Source organism: Balaenoptera borealis (assembly GCF_965194805.1).
Source record: "Balaenoptera borealis genome assembly, chromosome: 16".
Taxonomy (NCBI): Eukaryota; Metazoa; Chordata; class Mammalia; order Artiodactyla; family Balaenopteridae; genus Balaenoptera; species Balaenoptera borealis.
Window position 1 is genome coordinate 29273939 of NC_138872.1, and position 22880 is coordinate 29296818.

General features: G+C 47.0%; 1 long non-coding RNA gene across 3 annotated transcripts in view; it reads right to left on the minus strand.

The window, feature by feature from the left end:
• Positions 1-240: 240 nt before the first annotated feature.
• The window catches only part of LOC309613942, a 99667-nt gene continuing 77027 nt past the window's right edge, over positions 241-22880 (minus strand). For all 3 annotated transcript variants that reach the window (XR_014235951.1, XR_014235952.1, XR_014235953.1), the window contains exons 3-4: positions 22409-22533; positions 241-1977 (exon numbers count right to left, since the gene is read on the minus strand). This is a non-coding gene — a long non-coding RNA (uncharacterized lncRNA). The remainder of the gene's footprint in view (positions 1978-22408; positions 22534-22880) is intronic.

Here is a 22880-nt window from a genome sequence, read left to right on the forward strand (position 1 = left end):
CTAAGGCAAAAGGAGCTCTGCACCACTCCAGCCCTCTCCAGCCTTCCTGTTTCACCTAAGGGGGAAAGTGTGTGTGTGTGTGTGTGTGTGTGTGTGTGTGTGTGTGTGTGTGTGTGTGTGTGTGTGTGTATGTGTATGTGTGTGTAATGTATAAATATTTTGGGTTGGCCAAAAAGTTCGTTCAGTTTTTCTGTAAGATGTTATAAAAACACAAACGAAATTTTTGGCCAACCCTATGTATATATACATACACCATACACAACAGAGGAAATAGGCTGGGATGTTGCACCTGGGGTGGGGAAGGGACCAGAAGCAGGGATGGCAGGAGCTCTACCTCTAGAAGAGGAACAGCAACACTTTTAAAGCCCACACCCCTGAGACGAGACGTAAGCCCACAAAAAGACTGAGACTTAATTGGAAGATTAGAGAATGCCCTCTCTCTGCCCTGCTCTACCACCACCACACCAGTAAGGCTCCAGTGTAAATAAGCACAGTGGATTACAGCTGAAAAAGCTGCAAGACACGGACTCTGAGGAGCTGTACAAGGGGAAGCTCCAGAGCCAAAAGGGAGGCGGAAACAAGGACACAAAGGAACGTGAAGCCCCAGGTGCCTAGAGCTACAAGAAGCATTAAATGTGGCCCGAGTCCTAGCAAGATTAATATCAATCCTCACACTAAAGGTCTGTTTCCCTCAGTATTTATTATCCTATACAACATGTACAACTTTCAACAAAAATTTACAAGGTAGGATTGCTATAACAAATTACCACAAGCTTGGTAGCTTAAAACAACAGAAATTTGTTCTCTTACTGTTCTGGAGGCCAGAGATTCAAAATCAGCATCACTGGGCTGAAATCAAAATGTCATAGGGCTGCTCTCCCTTCTTTGCCTTTTCCAGCTTCCAGCAGCTGCCAGCATTCCTTGGCTTGTGGTTGAATGACTAATCACTTTCTGCATGGTCATATCACCTTCTTCTCTTCTCTTCTCTCTGTGCCAAATTTCCCTCTGCCTCTCTCATAAGAATGCGTGCGGTTGCACTAAAAGTCCACCTGGATAATCCAGAATAATCTTCCCATCTCAAGATCCATCATTTAGCCTACCACATATACCAAAAGGCAAGAAAAAATATAGACTGAAGAGACAAAACAATCGTCAGAAGCAACTCATATAAAACACATGTTGAAATTATCAGACAGGGAATTTAAAATAACTATAACTAAAATGCTAAAGATTCTAATGGAAAGACATTTTCCAAGATACCATATATCAGGCCACAAAACAAGTCTTAATACGTTTTAAAAGATTGAACTTATATGGAGAAAAGATGGCCTTTTAACAATTAGTGCTGGAGCAATTAGAGGTCCATATGCAAAAAAGAAAGATTCCCAACATAGATCTTATACCTTGCATAAAAAGTAACTAAAATGAACTCAAAATATATCGTAGATGTAAATGTAAAGCACAAAACAACAAAACTCTGGAAGAAAACATAGAAGAAAATCTGCTTTACTTGGGTTTGGTGAAAAGTTTTTAGATACAATACCAAAAATACAATCCACTAAAGAAAAGAGTTGATAAGTTGGACTTTATTAAAATTTTGTTCTGTAAAAGACAATGTGAAGAGGATGAAAAGACAGGCCACAGATTGAGAGTAAATACTGGCTAATCACATATCTGATAAAAGAATCACACTCACAATATGCAAAGATCTTCTAGAACTCAACAATTAGAAAACAAAAAACCCAATTAAAAATAGGCAAAAGATATGAACAGACACCTCACCAAGGAAGATATACAAGTGGCAAATAAGCATAGGTAAAGATTCTCAACATCATTTGTGATTAAGGAAATGCCAATTAAAATAAAATGCAAATTGAAACAACTATTACATACCGATTAAAATGGACAAATTCCAAAAAAAAAACTGGCAATACCGTGTGCTGATGAACATGCAGAAGAGCAGGGACTCATTCATTGCTGGTGGGAATGAAAAATGGTACAATTACTTTGGAGGACAGTTTGGCAGTTTCTTGTAAATCTAATCGTAGATTTACCATATGATGCAGCAGTTGCACACCTAGACATTTACCTAACTGATGAGAAATGTTATGTCCACACAAAAGCCTGCATACAAATATTTATAGCAGATTTATATTCCTAATAAAGCTGGAAGCAACTAAGATGTCCTTTAATAAGTCGATGGATAAACAGTGGTACACCCATACTATGGAACACTCCTCAGCAATCAAAAGGAACAAGCTGTGAGAGAACAGATTTGTGGTTGCCAAGGGGGAAGAGGGGTGGAGGAGAGATGGATTGGAAGGTTGGGGTTAGTAGATGCAAACTATTACATATAGAATGGATAAACAACAAAGTCCTACTGTATAGCACAGGGAGCTATATTCAATATCTTGTGGTAAAGCATAATGGAAAAGAATATATAAAATATATATATGTGTAAGTGAATCACTTTGCTATACAGCAGAAATTAACACAACATTGTACATCAACTATAATTTAAAGAAAAGGAACAAGCTGTTAATCCACACAGCAGTATGGATGAATCTTAAATGCATGTTGCTAAGTGAAAGAGGTCAGACTCAGAACATTACCTAATGTTTGATTCCATTTATATGATTAAGAAAAGGCCAAAACTATAGAGATGAAAAACAGATCAGTGGCTTCCAGGGGATTGGACAGAGGGAGATCGTTGACCAGGTGAAGCACAGCAGATATTTTAGAGCTGTGAAACCATTCTGCATGGCACTGTAGTGGTAGGTACATGACCATCCATTTGTCAAAACTCATAGAACTTTACAGTACAAAGAGTGAATCTTAATGTATCCAAATTTTATAAGAGAATCTAACTACATTACATATGTGTGACTGAAGGGTATGGGGAATAGGCGTGCTGACCTAAATAACTCTAGAAATAACTGAAAGCAATAAGACTAAAGACCAAAAGAACTGTCCATAGCAGTTCTCTAGTTTGTAGAATTACATCTCACAGGAGTATGGGTTGACAATTCTGAAACTCCCATACATGTGCGCTAGAATTGAACAATGGGGGGGGGTGGTTATGGATAAGCAAGGAGAGAAGAATAGAATGAACTGTATGAATGAATTTGTGTTGGAGACATTAGCGCGAACTCATCTTTTGCTTAACATAAATGCTAATGGATAAATGTAGAAATAATTATAGTTATGTGTATATACAGGCTCCCACCATCTGCCTGCATTTCCTAGCTCTGCCCACTGAGAGTGGCCCCCAGTAGCAACAAGCGCACTCAGCATCCAGATCTTGGTTTCTAATACCATTCATAAATAAAAGGAACTAGGTTCCTTGGAGAAAACACATTGGTATAATAAATGATGGAATAAGCAAATAGCAGAAGAATTCCAAATAACTTATATAGATTCTGCCCCCTCAAGGAGGTAGAGAATACTCTCCATCTCTTAAGTGTGGGCTGTGCATAGTGACTTCCTTTTACAGAGAACAACATGGAAAGAGGGAAAAAGAGTAATGTTCCAGTGGAGAAACCCGGCAAACACTACCTCAGCCAGGTGACTAAGGTTACCATCATTAATGATTAGTAACACTGATGGCATGTTCTCTTGATACAATGTGCTTAGAATGACGCTTCACTCTGAGGTCTTCTTCCTCAGACCCCATAACTCCAGCCTAATTGTGGGAAAAAAGCCCAACACCCAAATTGAGGGACATTCTACAGAAAACTTGACCAGCACTTCTCAAAACCATAAAAGTCATCAAAAGCAAAGAAAGTCTGAGAAACTGTCACAGCCAAGAGGAGTCTAAGAAGACATAATGATTACGTGTAATATGGCATCTGGATGGGATCCTGGAACAGAAAAAGACATTAAGGAAAAACTAATGAGATCTGAATGAAGTATGGAGTTGAGCTAATGATAATGTATTAATATTGGTATCAATATTAGCTGTGACAAATGTACTGCAGTAATACAAGATGTTAACAATAGGGGAAGCTGTGTGCAGGGGTATATAGGAACTCTCTGTACTACCTTTACAACTTTTCTGTAAATCTAACCATTATAAAATAAAAACACTATTGAAACATAATTTTTAATGACAACAATAGTTTATGTTCCTGGGTCATACCCTTTACAATGTGACTTTGCTGCTTCTCCCTTGGGGAGGTGGTTTCCATTTCCTCACCTCTTGAGTATAGCCTGTGATTTGCTTGGACCAACAGAATGTGATGGAACGCGATGCCAGTCATTGAGTTTCCAGAGGCCTTACATGTTGCTGAATGATGAGAGACATGGCCCAGGCACCTTTCTTACCCCAGCTGATAACCAGCCAACTGCCAGAATTGTAACTGAGCCCATTCTTCCTAGACTAGCCAGCCCCCAGCAAGACCCGCCCTCTGATCCAGGCACAAGAGGCAACACAAAATTAGCCCAGCCTGACCCAGCCACCAGTGATCCATATGAGCAATAACAAAAGCTTTTTGTTTAAAGCCTTTTGTTTGTTATACAGCAATAGCTAAGTGATTCACTTGTATGCACAGCAGTGTCTATACAAGATTGTGATTGTAACATGTGATTACAAAAGATTAGGAGCAATTTAAAGGCTTGTCAATAAAAGACTGATCAAATAATTACGAGATCAGACAATGGAATAGTATGCAGCTGTTCAAAAGAATGAGGCAGCTCTACATGAATCAATATGGAACAAATCCCATGATACTTTTTTTAAACTTTTTTTCTCTAGTGGTTTGAGAGATGGCAATTTTATTTATGTATTTATTTATTTATTTATTTTCGGCTGTGTTGGGCCTTTGTTGCTACACGTGGGCTTTCTCTAGTTGCAGCAAGCGGGGGCTACTCTTTTTTGTGGTGCTCAGGCTTCTCATTGCGGTGGCTTCTCTCGTTGCAGAGCACAGGCTCTAGGCACCCAGGCTTCAGTAGTTGTGGCACGTGGGCTCAGTAGTTGTGGACTTCCATGATACATTTTTAAGTGAAGCAGCAAGATGCAAAAGAGTATACAGAGGAAGCTACCGATCCTGTAAAATATTTGTATTTGCACAGACTTTCTGCTGGAGGATCCACAAGACACATGACAACGGCTGCCTCTAGGAAGAGGAACTGGAAGGCAAGGGAACAAGAGTGGAAGGGAGACTTCTTTTTTACTCCACAATCTTTTTTATCTTTTGAATCATGTAAATGTGTAATTTATTCAAAAATAAATAAAAGTAGAATGGAAAAACTCCTGTGCCTTTCAAATTCAGTCTTTTATTCTCTATTCCCAAGATTCCTGAGAGATCCAGCAGGACCACAAATAGCAGTGGGGGAACCAGGCTGCATTTTCTCCCTCCCTCTTCCAGACAGCCTCCACCACGTACTAAGTGAAGCTTGTTTCTCTCGTTCCCTTGTTGGTCCGCGTCACTGGGCCTGCACAACCCTGCCTGCCACTAGAGGGCAGCGTGAGGCTTCCTTCCTGGCAGGGAACTGTGGAGGGATTATGGGCTGCTCTGAATAGCAGGCTGTCTCCAAGCGAAGGATCCAGGGCTTTCCATACTTAATTAAATAATTATAACAATAGTAATAATAGTAATAATAATAATAGGTTTCGACTTGGGAGAAGAACATCCCAGAACCCCACTCCAGTCACTGATCAGCCAGCCATTACTCTTCCAGTTCACATGGAAGCCTGTGTATCTTATGTAGGTTGGGGGTTGGGGAGAGAGCACGAGGGAAGAGGAGCGCACCTCTACCCGGCTCTATAAAACCATTTGGGGCTGGGGCTTCCCTGGTGGCGCAGTGGTTGAGAATCTGCCTGCTAATGCAGGGGACACGGGTTCGCGCCCTGGTCTGGGAAGATCCCACATGCCGCGGAGCAACTGGGCCCGTGAGCCACAACTACTGAGCCTGCGCGTCTGGAGCCTGTGCTCCGCAACAAGAGAGGCCGCGATGGTGAGAGGCCCGCGCGCCGCGATGAAGAGTGGCCCCCACTTGCCGCAACTGGAGAAGGCCCTCGCACAGAGACGAAGACCCAACACAGCCATAAATAAATGGATAAATAAATAAATAAATAAATAAATAACAAAAGTGATTGTTTAAAAAAAAAAAAAACCATTTGGGGATCTCGACCTTTAGGCCGCTTAAGACTGACCCTCAGGACATCTGGAGGGTTTGCCATTGACCCCCTGTAAACTGGAAGTGATGACTGTAAGAGTGAATTAAGCACTTAATCTGTGAGAATGACTGAACTAAGCACCCTATAGACTATTTCATCCCCAGTTTACAGATGAGGACGCTGTGGCCTCAAAAGACAAAGTAACTTGCTCCTGGCTATGCAGCTGGCAAGCGCCAGAGTAGGATTTGAATCCAGGTTTCCCAGGCTCCTGAACCCCTGCTCTCACCGCTTATCTTGCCTCCGAGGGCAGCTGGGTGGGATTTCAAAAGAGATGGCTGAGAAACAGCGTCGGAAAGGGACATTGGAGCCCGTATTCACTGAGCCCCTCCTACGTGCCAGGTGCGCATCCTTGGAGGAGGCTGTGTTGCCGTGGAGTTAGGCTTTATAACGCTTGCGCACGGTCAGACGGAGAAGCCGGCGGGGGCTGAGACCCGGACCGAGCGAGACCTGGGGCCGCTCCTGCCCGGCTCGGCCGCTGTGGGACTCCGGTGCCTCCGCAGAGTACAGATGAGTCGGCAGGAGAGTGTCCCGCGGCTCGGGGAGGGGTGTCTGCGGGGCGCGGGAGCGCAAGGGGTACCCCCAAACAGGCCCTCTCAGCAAACGGAGTTCCTGTTCTCATGCAAATATCTTTGTTCTTGCTCCGGTGTCGACAGGACAGGACCGCAGCTGACGCGGGCTGCAGGCCGCCTTCCCGCGATCGCTCTGTAGGGCCTTAAAGACCAACGCGCTGGGAACCGAAACGCCGGCACCGCCGAACCCCATGCTGCTGTCGCGCTCGGAGCATATCAGTGCCCGCCTGCGAGAGGGGCAGCCGAGAGCTCCCGGCAGCGCGGCGGGCTGGCCCCTGAGGGCTCTCGCTCCCGGCCCTCCATCCCTGCCTCGGCTTCCCCATCTGTACCGGGAGATGTACAGAAGGGCTCGGCACAGTGCCCACTCCTTGCTGGAATCCGTTTATCCAAGCACAAGAAGGTGTTTGCCTTTCATAGAGAGAAGGGAGGCAATACACAAAGAAATAAACAGACAAGATAATTTCAAATAACAACAAGTGTTAATAAAATGGCAAACACAATAAACAGCCAGCGCCAGGCTTCTGTTCTAAATGCTATAAATATGTGCGTTTGCTCATCCAGTCTCACAAAAGACCTACGAGACAGATTAATTATCACCCCCTTTCACGGATGGGAAAATGGAGGTTGAATCAACTATTCAAGGAAAATTAGAGGCTGAATAATATATTCATGGCAAAACAGGCTGAACAATTTACTCAAGTGTCCAGTAGATGGTGGAGACCAGCTTTAGACTCAGTCCGGCTCCAAGGGTAACCTCTTAATCACTCCACCTGCCACTTCTGGTAGTGTAAAGATGTAAAATGGAGACATTAAAAAGAGAGAGCTGGGCTAGAGGAGAGCTATGCCCGAACATCTCTATGTCATGGGACGACTAAGTTGATGCCTGAATGAGGGGATCCAGCTGTGCAAAGAGCTGGGTACTCCAGGCAGAGGGAACAGCGAGGGAAAAGGCCTAGAGGTGGGAGGAGTGGACTCCTTACATTTCGTAAACACAAGGAAGGTCAAGGGGGCTGCAGCTCAGTGAACAAGGGCAAGAGTGATGGGCGAGGAGACTGCAGGTGGCCAGAGGCCGAGTGGAAGAGGCTTTGCAGGTCTTGGCGAGGAGCTGGGATTTTATTCCAGGTGTGATGGGAAGTCATGTTGCTATTATGGCTGCTGAAGTTTTGTGTGAATAATGGGCTGGACTAGCCAGTGGAGGCCCTTCCTGCTCTGCCAGGCTTGGGCTGGAGGAGGAAGTTGATCACTCAGGTCTTAAACATACCCATCTGATCACATCTGACCTCCTGGTATCTAGGAGATTCATGTTGACATTCACCAAGTCCCCAGCCCTTGGTCTCCAACACAAACTTGGAGATGTCAGATCGGCTAAGCCCTCATCTTACAGGCAGGGGTAAGACAGAGGACCACATTGAAGGAAAGGGGCGGGGACGGTGTCTGTTTCATACACTGATGTACGTCCACCAGCACAGGCCTCAGATCCAGGCAAGGGGGACCCTGCCCTGCTCCCTGGTTCTCATGCTTTAAAGGGCCTCTCTCTGGCCCTCCACCAGCTGCATATGTCCTCACAGGGCCAAGGGGACATGCCCACCCAAGACTTCATTCCCTTTCTAGACACACTCTGGGGCCCCAGGATCCCTGAGCTCCCTGCCCAAGGGTCCCAGCTGCTTCCAGGGCCTGTGCAGGCCTCTCCTTGGCTTGTTCTCTGGAGGCAAAACACTAGGTCCAGGATGTAGCCAAAGGGCAGTGTGGAGCATGGGGTGAAGGGAGCTTGGACAGGCAGCCTGGGATACATGTGAGACACAGTGTGGCATGGAGCCGGGGGTGAGAAGGGAGAAGGCATCTGGGGAGCTGGAGGCTGGGGTGCAGCTCTGCCCGCCACCACTCTACATCTCAGTGCAGATGTCTGAGGAGTCTGAGTTTTCCAAATTGAACCTGGCCTTCCAGGTTGTTATGAAGTTATATTCATCAAGAAGGATAGAACATTTTTAAAACAATGTATTAGCTTGATATATAACATTTAAATATTTAGATTTGGGAGGTGAGTGGGCCCCAGGCCCCACCAATATCAGGAGTGGGTCTGGCCTAGAACATAGGAGAAATTCAGTATTTATCAAATGGATGGATTAATCTCATTTAATCCTCACACAGACTCTACAAGGGAAATAGCATCATCTGTGTTATATTGATGAGGAAACTAGGCTGGGAGAGATTTACTGACTGCCCCAGTTCATCACATTAGAAAGGAGCAGAGCTGAGCCTCAAGCCCTAGTGTGTCTGATTCCAAAATCCTTTGTAATTGGTTCATGATGAGTTCACACCCATCATGAACAGGTTAGATATATTATAACAGCTTGAGCATGTCACTGATTGGTCTTGTTGGATACAAGCACTGTTTATATTACATGAAAAAGAACCCCTCCTCCTGATTATTGCTTTATCGTCTCAGGCACTTGGGAGGTAATAGGACAGGAGCTAGTGTCCAATTTAACAATTGGGAAACTGAGGCCTTGAGCAATAACCCAAGGTATCATAAGGCTTTAACAAATAGGGTTTACTTTGCTTGTGTAACAAGAAATCTGGAGGTAGCCAGACCAGGGCTGGTATAATTGGTGCACCATCCTCAGCAAATAGCTTCTACCTCATGGTCTGCTCTCGTTATTTCTGGCTATATAACAAACAATCCCCAAACAATAACTATTTTATTATCTTCTACAGTTTCGTGGGTCAGAAATTTGGGCAGGGCTCAGCTAGGTGATCCTTCTGATCTGTAGGCATCAACTAGTCGCTTGTCATATTCAGCTGATGGTTTTACTGGGATGCCTGATGCTTTAGTGAGGATGACTACAGTGCTAAGCTCAGCTGGGTCCCTCTCCCTTTCTATGTAGTCTCAGGGGCTCTCCAGGTGTTCTCTCCAGCAGAGTGGTTTGACCTTTTCCATGGTAGCTCATGGATCCAAGAGGCCATGGCAGAAGCTGCCAGTCCTCTTAAGGACAAGGCCCAGAATGGCAGAACATCATTTCCATTCTACTCTGTTTGTCTAAGAAGTCACAGGCCAGCCCAGATTTAAGTGAAGTGAATTTACTCTTTCAAATAGACTCTTCCTTTTGAAAGAAAGAGGGTCAAAGAATTAGCAACCATCTTTAATTTACCACATGGTCCAAAAGGGCTGCTTGAGATCCAGTCATCACGTGTCAAATTCCAGCCAGCATGTAGAAAGAGAGGAGTGATGAGACATCACTCCCTTTTAAGACATTCTCTAGAAATCACATAAACCATTTCTCATTGGCAAGAGAAATTCATGGCCATACCTAGAATATGAAAGGGAAGCTAGGAACTGTCATCTTCATTCTAGACTGCCACATGCCCAGCTAAAATTAGGGATTCTATTGCCTAAGGAAGACAGGGAGAGTGAATATTGAGGCAAGACTAGAAATCTGTTCCATTGTTGGATTTTTTTTACTACCAACAGCCAAATACATTCCTAATGGACATGTTTAATTTTCAGTCTTGTTCCTCCTAATACAACCGCCACACTGTCACCAAAATAACCCTTCTTTTTAAATTATTCTTTTATGTTTCTAAAAGGTAAATCTTTTCATCATTCCCATGCCAACAGCAAGTGTCTGAAGATTTTTGTGTGGGGGCCATGGGACTTTAATGCCTAAAATAACAATGACAGCATTCACCACACACCAGGCGCTGCACCAAGCACTATGTGAACATCTTACTCAATTCTCACAGTAACCAAATACGAGAGGATTGTACATGAGGAAACAGAAATCCAGAGAGGTAAAGTGACTTGCCCCAGGTCACACAGTGAGTAGGTGCAAGACAGAGATTCCAATCCTTGATGTCGGATTTCAGGGATGTGCTGAGGAACCCACACGTGTGAAGCCCAGGGACTGTTTACTGGTAACAACCCTGGAGGACGGGCAAGGCCCTGCTTGGTGTGTGTGTTAGAAGAGGCAAACAAGAGCCAAGAGCCTGCAGATGCTCCTTCCTTGCTGTAATCCTTCAGTCAGGGAGCCTGCATGAAACCTCAGGGTCAGGCAGGCATACTGAACCTCATGGAATTAAACTGGCACCTGGAATTCATCTCTTTCCATTTCCTTTACACCCTGAAAGAACCCCAGGTCACGAGTAAGAAACTTTGCAGAACTGGGTAATTGTTCAGCAATGATCAGGGTACAGACCCAGTGACCCTCTGGCCTCTCCGGGCCCAATTAAAGGAGGCACCTTCCAGCTCTGAGGTTCTCTGTTCTGACCCCGAGTTCTTCTTGCCTTTACTTTACCCTGTTCAAGAACCTACAGTGGCTCCTGATACCCTTGGGTTCAGTTTTGCCCTGCAAGGGGGGTGGAGGAAGGGAAAAGGACAGACAGACCTGGGTTCAAATTCTGATTCCATCTTTTTGATCAGTCTCAGTTCCTGCATCTGTCAAATGGGAGGAATATAATCCCTAATCTGCTCATTTATCCACTTGTTGAGGACCACATAGGACAAGGGATAGGAACGGCCTTTGCAGACCAGAGCCAGTGAGGGATGCAGTCCCCACTTCAGCAGATTGCATCCTTGGAGGGCAGGGACAGCTGTGGGGGGGTGGGGGGGGTGGGGGGGATCAGAGAGCTTGCTACACCTCCTGGAGAGGGGGTAAAGAGCTCCTGCCCACAGCCCTGCAGAAGTGGCCAAGGGTGGGCATTTATACATAGGTGTCCTTTCAGGGGGCACAGTGAATCAGAGCAATGGTTCTGGAGCCACATAAACCTGTGTTTGAATCCCGGCTCTATTCTTAATAGCTGAGGGACCCTAGAACAAGTCAGGTAACTTCCCTGTGCCTCCATTTTCACACCTATATGATGGGACTGAAAAGACAACCTATCTCATTGGGATTTTGTGAAGAACTGAATGAGAACGTGCATTTAAAGCATCTAATTTAGTGCAGATAAACTGTCCCCTGATAGTAGTGGCAACAGTGATGAACACTTTTTGAGTTCTACTTAAATACTGTACTGTGCGTTTCATTGATCATCTTACATAGGCCTCACCACAACCCAAAGATGCAGTTAACATTATTATTCTCCACTTACAGAGATGGAGGTACAGTTAGCTCGAATAACCCGCCCAAGGTCACAGTAAGTGCTGGAGGCTGAACCCGAGCACAGGGGGGTTCTCTGCCCCAGAGTCCACCTTAATCCATGTTCCATTACCGTTCAGACTTTATATTCTGTACCCGCTAGTGCCTCCATAACTCCATAACTGCCACAACAGCTTATTGGAGCAGGAGATGTCACCTGACCCAAATGTTTCTAAAATATAGGCCAGTCAGCTGCCAATGGTATCGCCTGGTGCAAAAGCTCCACCCAGCAGGGCTGAGCACAATTAACTAAACCAATCAGCACCAATCAGGGATGTGTGTTTGAATCTGGATCCCAGAGTTGGGAAAATGCATAAAAACTGAAAGACCCCACAAGGTCAGTTATTGCAAAGACAATGTGAAGGCACAGAGGAAGTGAAGACCAGCAGAGTACGGCTGCTGAGCGGACCGTGCACTAACTCGGTCCCCGGAGCACTGAGTGCTGAGTGAGTTTTCAGTGGCTAAGCTGCATTCTGTGAGGCGTGGTCAAACTCTTGCCTTCCACTCCCTGCAAGTAGCTTTACAACAATCACCGGGGCTCCATATAACCTGAGAGTTTCTGCTCTTCCAAAATGAGGCTAGTTCAGCTTTTGCCTTTAACCTCAGGGTAAATACCCAGGGAAGGCAGTGTTAGGACACCCCTCCATAGCCCCCCAGGCCTGGTGCTGGCCAGTGGAGGCCAGGAGAAATAGCCTGGCCCCGTGCCTGTTACACCAGAACCCCAGGTCAGTCCTTGGTCCACTTCTCCATCTATGACCATGCCCTTAGTGATCTCACCTACCATCAGGGTTGACTCCAGGCTAGGCCTCTCCCCTGTACTCTAGACTCATATGTCCAGCAGATGAATCAACACCTGCATTTTGTGTTGTCCAGGCATCTCAAATCTAACCTGTCCAAAACAGAACTCCCAATCATTCCTCCAACACCCAGCCCTCCTGCAGGATTTCCATTTCAGGAAATGCCAACCCCGTAATTCTAGTTGCTGAGATTCAACACCTTGGCACCATCCCTGACCACTCTCCTCATCTCACCCTCCTGCATTCCTTCAGTCAACCAATCCCATTGCTTCTACCTTCCAAAGTTACCCATAACCTGACCACTTCTGCCCCAGGCCACCACCACCTCCCTGGTCTGAGCTGGCAGCATCTGTCACCTGGGGTGACTGCAACAGCCTTTTCCTGCTCTGTGCTCACCTTCTACAGTTGTTCTGCACTCAGCAGCCAGAGAGGTCCCACTAAAATGTAAGCCAGATCTTTCAGTCCTCTCACTCAAAACCCACCAACTGCTCCCCTTCACATGCAGCAGGAAAGCAAAAGTCTTTACAAAAGCCTTCAAGGTCTTACGTGTCTGGCCTCATCAGTTTGCCCTATAGATCTGCCTCCCTGCCAGCCCCGTCCCCCACTCTCCCTCTGCTCCAGCCATGCAAGGGGCTTGCTGTTCCTGAAAGAAGCACTCCCAACGCCCCAACCCCCAACCCCATACCCAGGGCCTTTGTATTTGCAGTTCCCTCAGCCTAGAATGCAGTTCCTCAGCCCACATGGCTCCCTCCATCATCTTATTTGGGTCACCTCAGCAGAGAGGCCTTCCCTGGGCACCTTAACAATTGCCACCCACCCAGTCTCCTTCCCTGCTTTATTTTTCTCTATAGCACTGAGTGCGATCTGACATGCTGTGTATTTTACTTCCTGTGGTCCATCTCCTGCACTAGAATGTAAGCTGCATAGGGGGAAGCATCTTCATCCATCGTGTTTACCACTGTGCCCTTATCATCAAGAACACAACGTCCAGCATGTAGTAGGTGCTCAGTGGATCATTGTCATATGAACAAAGAGGCACACAGCAGAGGGCTTCCTGGAGACAGCCCAGCCCAGTTTCCACTCCCCCAGCTGCACCCTCTGGTTGTTCCCAGGCTAGTCCCCTCACTTCCTTGATCCTTTTAGGGGTAAGGCCCACAGCCCCATCCCAAAACATCAGAACCAAAGAACTAGCCAAGGAGGAATTATTCCAAATAGGTGGGAATTTCTTAAGTATCACTTTTTTTTCCTTAATACAAAAGTTCTTATGTCCCAGCTGTTGGTTCCCCTGTCAAAGCTTGTCCTACCCTGAGAGCTTGGTGCTGGCGCTCTGCGTTCACACCAGGGATCCACTGTCACAGAACCACCGGTGAGCAGCACTGGCTTTCCAGAAGATTCCCAGGGAAGCTGGGGTGCCTCACCTCCCACACACACCTCAACTCCCCCCACAGGAAGGACATCCTGTTGATAACTGATGAGACTGTAACTGGTAAGCAGGTCATTGTACTAGTCTCTCCATTTTGCTGTACTTGAAATTTTTCTTAAAAAAAAACAAAACAGGGCTTCCCTGGTGGCACAGTGGTTGAGAATCTGCCTGCTAATGCAGGGGACACGGGTTCGAGCCCTGGTCTGGGAAGATCCCACATGCTGCGGAGCAACTAGGCCCGTGAGCCACAACTACTGAGCCTGCGCTCCGCAACAAGAGAGGCCACTATAGTGAGAAGCTCGCGCACCGCGATGAAGAGTGGCCCCCACTTGCCACAACTAGAGAAAGCCCTCACACAGAAACGAAGACCCAACACAGCCCAAAATAAATAAATAAATAAATAAATAAATAAATAAATAAATAAAAATTAAAAAAAAAAACCAAGAGTGTTTTCTCTGACCTTCCTTCTCCGGCACACATCCTTGGAGGACTTCTTATTGCCCCCGTCCTCCCCACCATCAACCATCACACAACTTCTCTCTTCCCCTCCCCTCTGGTTTGAAAGCAGTTTAGCTCCATTTACTAGTTGCCTGTTGGCGTACTGGAGTCATTGGGGAAAACTCAAAAATCTTTGAAGCCCAGTTGTTCCCCCAAGTCCCCCAGGTTTGGAACCTAATGGTTTTTTGACTCCAGGCTAGGAGGGGCTGCTGGACATTGAGTGCTGGTAAATGCTCCCCAGGTGATCCTGGCACTTTCCAGAGTTGAGCAACCATCTTGTCAACCCAGAGCCATCCCTGGTTCTGTGCTGCCTCCAGAGGCCTCCTGTTAACGGGGGTAGCCTCCTTGGAAGGCAGTTGAGCAACAGCTTTTGTTACCTGTGCCCCCACTGCCACCCCTGGGGGGTCCCACCACACCTGCCTACGTGACTTGAGGAGTTGTTTCTTCCAGACCCAGACCATGTGCTTCACGCACCATCAGGGTATCTGCCTGGATGGCATTCTTTCCATTACCTTATGCCACATGGGTTCACATCATCGTCACCATTTGGAAAGCACAGAGAAGCACCTAGGAACCAACCACAGCCCACTTCAGTCCCAGGAATTCGTGAATAGAAAGGATCCATTGTCGCTGAGTCACTTTAAGGGAACAGCGGAAAAACACATTCAAAGGACATTGAGATAATGAGTATGCTAATGTGATTTCCACTGGGTGCCTGTGCTACCTCCAAAAATGCTGTCAGACCTTCCTCATGGATTCAAAGCTTCCACTGAAGTCAATGGAGGATTTGGGTTAAAATAACATCAAAGTTTTCACTTAAATGGACAAAACTGGGGAGTTATGAATTAAGGGCGAGCTTCACATTGGCCCTGACACTGCCAACCTTGAGGGGAAACACGGGCCCTGGTAAGTTGCATCTGGCCAGGCAGCTGGTGCCTTTGGTTGGACAAATGAAAATCCCAGCTCTCCACTCACTGGGTGGGTGACCTTGGGCAAGGCAAATTGTTTCTCTGATTGACTCTCAATTTTCCCATCTGTAAAATGGCATGGATGAAACCTACCTTGCAGAGGTAGGATTGCTTCCAGGATTAAAGAAGAAGTGTGTGTGTAAGAGGAGTCAGTTGTGAACAAAACAGATGAACTCTGTTGCAGTGGAGCTGCCATTCTAGTTGGGGAGGCAGACACCAAACCCAGGAACAGATAATACCAAGTAAGTGGTGATAAGTGCTATGGAGAAAGAGAAGAAGAGAAACTTTCAAGGAAAGGGGCAGAGCTTTAGAATCAGACAGACCCGAATTCAAATCCAAGCTTTCCCCTTGCTGGCTGTATAACTCTTGGGAAAGTGATTTTGTCTCCCTGACACTCTTCTCATACGTTCAGTGAGATCTGTTGATCATTCTTCCACGCATTGAACAAATATTCACAGAGTTCTGCCTTGTGTCACGCATTCTTTTGAGTGCTGGAGGGGCCACAATGAATAAAACAGACAAAAATCCTTGCCCTCAGAAGCTTAAACTCTAGAGGAGAGAAACAGACACTGAACAGCATACACATATCGGGGGATGAAGGAAAATAAAGCAAGGTAAGGGAGTAGAGATTGATGGAGAAGGTGCTATTTTATGTGGTGGGGGGGGGGTGGGGATCAGGGCATGCCTCTGTGAGGAGGTGATATTGAAAGACATGGGGGAATGAGCCATGTGGGCAGCTGGAGGAAGAGCATTCCCAGACAGGGGAGAAAGCAAGGGCAAAGGCCCTGAAGCAGGAACCTTGCATGGGGGATAGGAGGATTAGAGAACCAGAGACAAGGTCTGTGAAGCCCCTCGCACAGCACCTGGCTCTGAGTAGGAGTTCAATAGATAGCAGTTATTATCTGTGCCTTTTTCTGGGGGTAGGTCACTTTCCACTACCATAAAAGTTCTTGGGGGGCTTCCCTGGTGGCGCAGTGGTTGAGAATCTGCCTGACAATGCAGGGGACACGGGTTTGAGCCCTGGTCTGGGAAGATCCCACATGCCACGGAGCAGCTAGGCCCGTGAGCCACAACTACTGAGCCTGCGTGTCTGGAGCCTGTGCTCTGCAACAAGAGAGGCCGGTGCATCGTGATGAAGAGTGGCCCCCGCTTGCCGCAACTAGAGAAAACCCTCACACAGAAACGAAGACCCAACACAACCAAAAATAAATAATAAATTAAAAAAAAAAAAAAAAAGTTCCTGGAGGCTCTGTGGATTGGCGGTTTTTTCATTTGCTTTCTTCTCTTGTTTTCTGAGTGAGAACCATCAAGTCAAACTCCCAGCCCACCTGCCAGCCCACCTCTCTGTCTCCAGTCCAAAGCCAACAGGAATGTCTGACAGTGGCAGTGGCACTGGGGGAGGAGGGGTGCAGAGTGAACAATGGCCATTAGATAATAATGGCAGCATTTGAATTTCTTTCCTCTCTGCAGCCTCACAGATTAGACGCCCTAGAAATACTGTGCCCATCGCCAAGATGCACCTCCAGCTGGGGTGGAAGGCAACATCTGCTAAACAGCTGCATCTTATTTAAGAGCTGGTACTTAATTAAATTACTCGGCTCTGGTAGGGGCAGGCAGAGCTGAGCAGCAAGGGGCAGGCCCGTCACAAGCATACCTTCCACCTCTCCCAGAGTGTCCCTCCACACACCTGTTGATCCCACCAACCCGGACATCTACACATTTCCAGTACACGCCATGCTCTCTCAGGCTACCTCCTTGCCTTTACTCACGCTGTCCCTCTGCCAGGGACATTCTCTTGCCTAACCAACTCCTCTGTGCCTTTCAAAAGGCCCAACTCAAATATCAACTCCTCCTCCATGAGGCCTTTTCCAACTTCCCAGTCTCAACACATTTCCTCCCTTGAGTTCGCGCCATTCTTGGTGCATTCCTTGACTGGAGTGTTCATATCATTACATTGCAATGACATACACCCTGCCATTCTGTGAGCTCCTCATGGTTGGGAACCATGTTTAATTCATCTTTGTAATCCCAGCATTGTGCCTGACTCCCCATAGACACTTAATACGTATTTGGTTAATAAAATGGATGAATGGATGGATGGAGGGAGGGATGGAAGAAAGAGAGAGAAGGAAGTAGGGAGAGATGAACAGATGGAATAACTGCCACCATCTAAATCCAAGCCACCGTCGTTTCTCACTGGGACAAATTACCAGTTTCCTTCTGATCGAGTTTCTACTCTTGCCCGAAGTAGTCCATTCTACTCAGAGCACTTAGGAATCTTTTAAATATGGAATTAACATTATGTCACTGCTCTGTTTAAAACCTCCCAGGAGCTTCCACATTCCTAGTCCTGGCCTACAAACCCATATAGGACCCAGCCCCTTCCTGCCCTCTGATCTCATCTCCTCATTTTTCTATGTTCCGACTGCTTTGGGAACCAGCCAAGCTCTCTCTCACCTCAGGATCTTTGCATCTGCTAGTCCCTCTGCCTGGAACTGGCTTCCCCTGGCAGTCTGTCAATGTGGCATTCTCTTAGTCTTCAGATCCAACTCTAATGCCACTGCCCCAGAGAGGCCTTTCTTAATCTCCTAGTTAAAATACCCACACCCTCTTGATTCCCAAAGGCAAAGGGCATTTGATCCAGCCAACCAGGGCTTTAGCTGCTAAAATCCAGCCAGCTCCCCAGAGCATCAGCCTCACCTAGGGCGGTGGTTCAGACCTCTCCCCAGGGGTAGCCACAAGCCACGCCTTGCCCTGAGGCCTCACTCCTCTTCATCAACTGAAGATCCTTCATGAATGGGCTGCTGCAATTAAACCATTGGAGCAACATTGGACCATTTCTTTACTATGGCACTTAGAGCTGGAATGGCTTGTTGTTTTGAGGGTTTCTATTTTCAGCTCCGTTTCCTAGGGGTAGCAGGGAGAGGGTAGGCAATGAATCCTGGTCTATTCAAGCAAAAAGATGCTTCAGTGAATCCTAGAATTTCAGAGTCACAAAATTCTAGAATCATTGTCATGGAATGTGAAAGCAGTAAATATTGTAATTTTAGTTACAGGTTCCTAGATTCATGGGATTCTAGAATCTTACACAACAAAAATTAGAATCTTAGTGTCAAACCACTCTTAGTGTCAAACCACTCTTAGAGCGATGGAATCTTAAGAGATTTCTCACTCTGTTGAGTTCTCTGCTGCACTATTACCTCCTCAGAAGACCTTCTCTGATGACCTTATCTACAATGTGACCCCCTCCACCACACCCACACTCTATCACTCTCTATTGTTTTACTCTGGTTCATTTTGCTTCACAGCATTGATCATCACCTGACATCTGCTATATATTTCTCTGCTTATTTGCTTATTGCCTGTCTCCCCCACGCATTGGATTAAGGTCAAGAACTCTGTTTTGTTCACTGCTTAGAAAGGACTTAGAACATGTAGTAAGGACTAAAAAAAAAAAAAAATTTCCATTCATCTAATAAATATTTTTTGAGTACCCACTTCACGTTGGCCCCTTGGAGATGTCCCAGGATGGGAAGTAGGTCTCATTTTGCATTGCTCAAATCCAATTGGTATTAAACACCCAGGGCACTGTGTTGAAAAGGATTCTCAGGGCTCATCCAAGCTTGGGGGTTGAGGGCGGGGGGGCGGGGGTGTTGATTAGCAATGTCTGACATGGACCCCGCAATGGAGAGAGGCAGCCATCTCTTCTCTGACCTCTAATCTTACACTTATCAAAACTGAGGTCCAAAAGAGGATGGGAGTGCACCAGAGTCGGCCAGCTTGGGGGTGCTGCGGCCAGGATTGGAACCCCCATCGCTCTGTCTCTGCTCTCCAGCCTCACCTCACAGGACTGCTGCCTCAGCCTGAGTCTGTCTCAAGGGCATGGGTTTAATGCCTTCCCCATCCCTCCAGCCTTTTTGCTTTCACTCCTCCCAGGTCTTCCCAGGAGTGAGGGGCAGCTGAAGTCCCTGGCCCTGAACCCCAGCCTGGGAACCCAATTCTAGAATGCTGCCTGAATGCACAGCCAGTTATTTTTAAAAATCCAAAAGGGAAAGGAAGAAAGAGAAAACACTGCTTCGGTCTCTGTGCCAACCCTGGCTGAGAGAATAGAGACTTGAAAGGAACAAAGGGTTTCCTCAAACACAGCAGATCAAGGACTTGGCTTATGTGGTAACCAGTAACCAACCACCGTGCATTGTGACAGATCCTTTAGAAGGTAGAGGGCTCTGTTCCTGCTGCAGCTCTGGGGGTGGCAGGGAGACACAGGGGACATCCTCACCCCCACTCACCCCCACTCCAGATCAGGCTACTACAATCATAGACTTTGAGAAGCCCTGAATGTTAGGGCCTCAAAGGCCCTACAGAGCCTGGAGTCTGATACCCTCTTTGTCAGACAGGCAGGAAGAAGCCCTGGAGAGCTCATGGTCACAGAGGGAGCCATGGGCTAGGGTACTTCTCTTTTCACCAGGTTCCCTTTCAGGAGGGTGGAAACCAGTTAAATGTTCCTACCTCCCCCCTTAACTTTTGTACTCACTAAGGCTGCCTGTGAAAGCCTTCTCAGGAACCCTCCTAACCACCAAATCTCCTGTCCCCTTCCTCCCACAGACTTCCCCTTTCAGACTTATACCTATAGGGTATAAGTTTTACCCTCTAGGTCTCCAGGGTCAGCACTGGTCAGTTCTGAGGTCACAGAAGAATTATAGTTGAGTCCCAAACATCACCTGATTCATGTAAGGTGAAGCACGTACTACCAGGTGCTGTGTCAAGTCCCTTACAGGTGGTGCCCCATGTGGGTGGCAAAACAATCCTATGATGTAGGCACCATTATCCCCACTTTTCAGATGAGAAAACCAAGGCTCCAAAAACTGGATAAAGTGCCTAAGGTGACACAGCAGTGGTTTGGCAGAGCTGATGCTTGGACGCACCAACTCCTAAGCCAGCCTCCTGTTCCCCCAACCCTCCCTCACGTATCAAAGTCAATAGTGCTTCATCCGAGGCATGGGACTGAGGCAGGCCCAGTGGGGCCAGGTTGGGAATGAGGAGCGTCCCTCCATCGGATGCCACCCTGCACACAAGCCATGCATTCATCCCCAGCCCAAGCCAGCCTCCAGCCTGAGCGTGGCACCGGCCTTTCCAGTCTCCTTTTCATTCACCCTGTGTCGCTGTCTCACCATGTCTCTGTCCTGTGGCTCTTCCCTACTCCGCTTGTCAATCTGTGTCGTCTTCCTTCTGTGGGCCTCTCTCTGCATCGTCGTCCACCCCTGGCTCCCTGTCACCTTCTCCCAGTCCCCCTATCCCTGAGTCTTCCCTTTCTGTCTCTGCATCACATGCTACTCTCTCTCCGTATTCTGTGTCTTCTTTAATCCTCAGGCTCTAGCTCTGTGTCTCTACATCTCTTGCCCCAACCCCTCTCTCTCTGGGTTTTTATGTCTCTTTCTCCCTCTAGAACCACTTCTCTCTCTCACTCCGTCTCTCTTCTCTCCCTCCCTGATGTCTCTCTCTGTCTCTGTCTCTCTCACTCTCACTCTGTCTCTCCATCTTTCTTGCCTCCATCTCTGCAGCCTTATTCACCTTCCCTCTCCCCAGCCCTCCCGAGCCTGCTCCTTCCCTCTCACACCCCCATATTCCAGCACATCCCAGCTTAGCCATAGGGGCACGAGGAGGGACGGGTCAGGGGTATTCCAAAAGGTGGGAGGGGTCATGTTAGAGGGAACTGAGCCACCCCTTCCTTTTCTTCCTCAGAAATGACTGGTTGCTTTCCTGGGAGGCAGACGAAAAATCCCTGAATAGGGATTTAAAGCACTAAGCTCTGATTCCTTCTTTTTAATATTTATAAAGAGAGAAAGGGGATAATTTCAGGAAGATCATTTCAAGGCGAAAACCCACATATTTTCAATAGAATTATTCCAAAAGCCCCTTTCCGGCTCATTGGAGTGTATAATTTTGTAAGTTAAAGACACGAGGCCTGGTTTCCAAGTTCCCTAAAATGACGCAGCTAAGTGAGGGCCAAAAAGGAAGTGTAAGATGAGAAGGAGGGGATGGCGATAGAGGGAAGCCACAGACTGGGGCCACACGTGGGCCGAGGGGGCAGCAGCAGACAGCGTCCCTGCCCCACCCTCCCTTCCTCTGCCCATGTCCTTCAACAGATCAGACAAACTCAGGCATAACCATCGTCAAATACCTGTCCCCAATCCTGAGACCTCTAAGTCCAGAACTGCAGAGCCAATTGTCCCTGCAAAGAGCTCACAGGCTCCTCAAGTAAGATGTGTCCAGAGCCGCCACCACCATCTTCCTTCCCAGACCTCTTCTGTCCCAACCATCCAGCTGTCAGAGTCTGCCTTGGGTCCTCCCTCTCCCTGTCACTTCTAGTTAGTTGTCAAGCCTTGTTGATTGTATACCTCACCTGGAAAATCCCTCCGCCCACACTCCCAAAGTTGGGCCTCATCATCCCCAGCCTAGACCATTGTAACAGCTCTGAACAGGGATCAGGGCCTCTGGTCTGTGTATGGTCTTCCCAAAGCCCAGTTCTAAGAATGATCTTCCCTTCTTCAGAAACAGTCACATCTCCCATCATTTGCATGGTGAAGACCAAATTCCTCTACCCTGGTATCCATGATCTAGCCACAACCTAACAACTTTCTGTCTTTGTACTTACCATCTTATCACAAACTCTTCATATGGCTAAAGTGAGCCAGTCTCTTTTCTACCTACCGGAAAGGAATGAGAAATATTTTCTACCTCCAAACCTTGGCAGAGGCTTCTCCCTTCTCCTGGAATGCCAGACTGCCATCTTGGCATGGTATCTCCAACCCACCCTCAAGGCCCATCTCAAACACCACTCACCATCTATGAAGAATGGACACAATGGCTCATCACTCTTCCTTCTGCACGTTCTCTTTCCTTCTCTTTGACATTTCACTTTGAACATGAGATAGGTTGCAGGACCTGAGAGCAGGCGAGCTCTGTGGCTGAGACAGAGGGAACAAGAAGGGATCACTCCTTCTGACATTCTCCCAAACCAGACCAAGTTGGATTCTGTGGTTCTGATGAGTGCCTAAAATTGTTGGCAGGATCCCCTGTTAATAATGACAGTTATCAAACTAATTAGCAATGTCATTGCAAAGATCAAATATTGAGCAATTACTATGAGCCAGACACCTGTTAAGTGCTTTGCCCACATTATCTCACATAGTTCACGATAAGCCAGTATTGTGGGGACCATTATCACTTCAGTGGTACAGATGAGGAAACTGAGGCTCAGAGAGGGGCAGCAGCTTGCACAACATCACACTGTGAGTCACAGGTTCAGGATTCT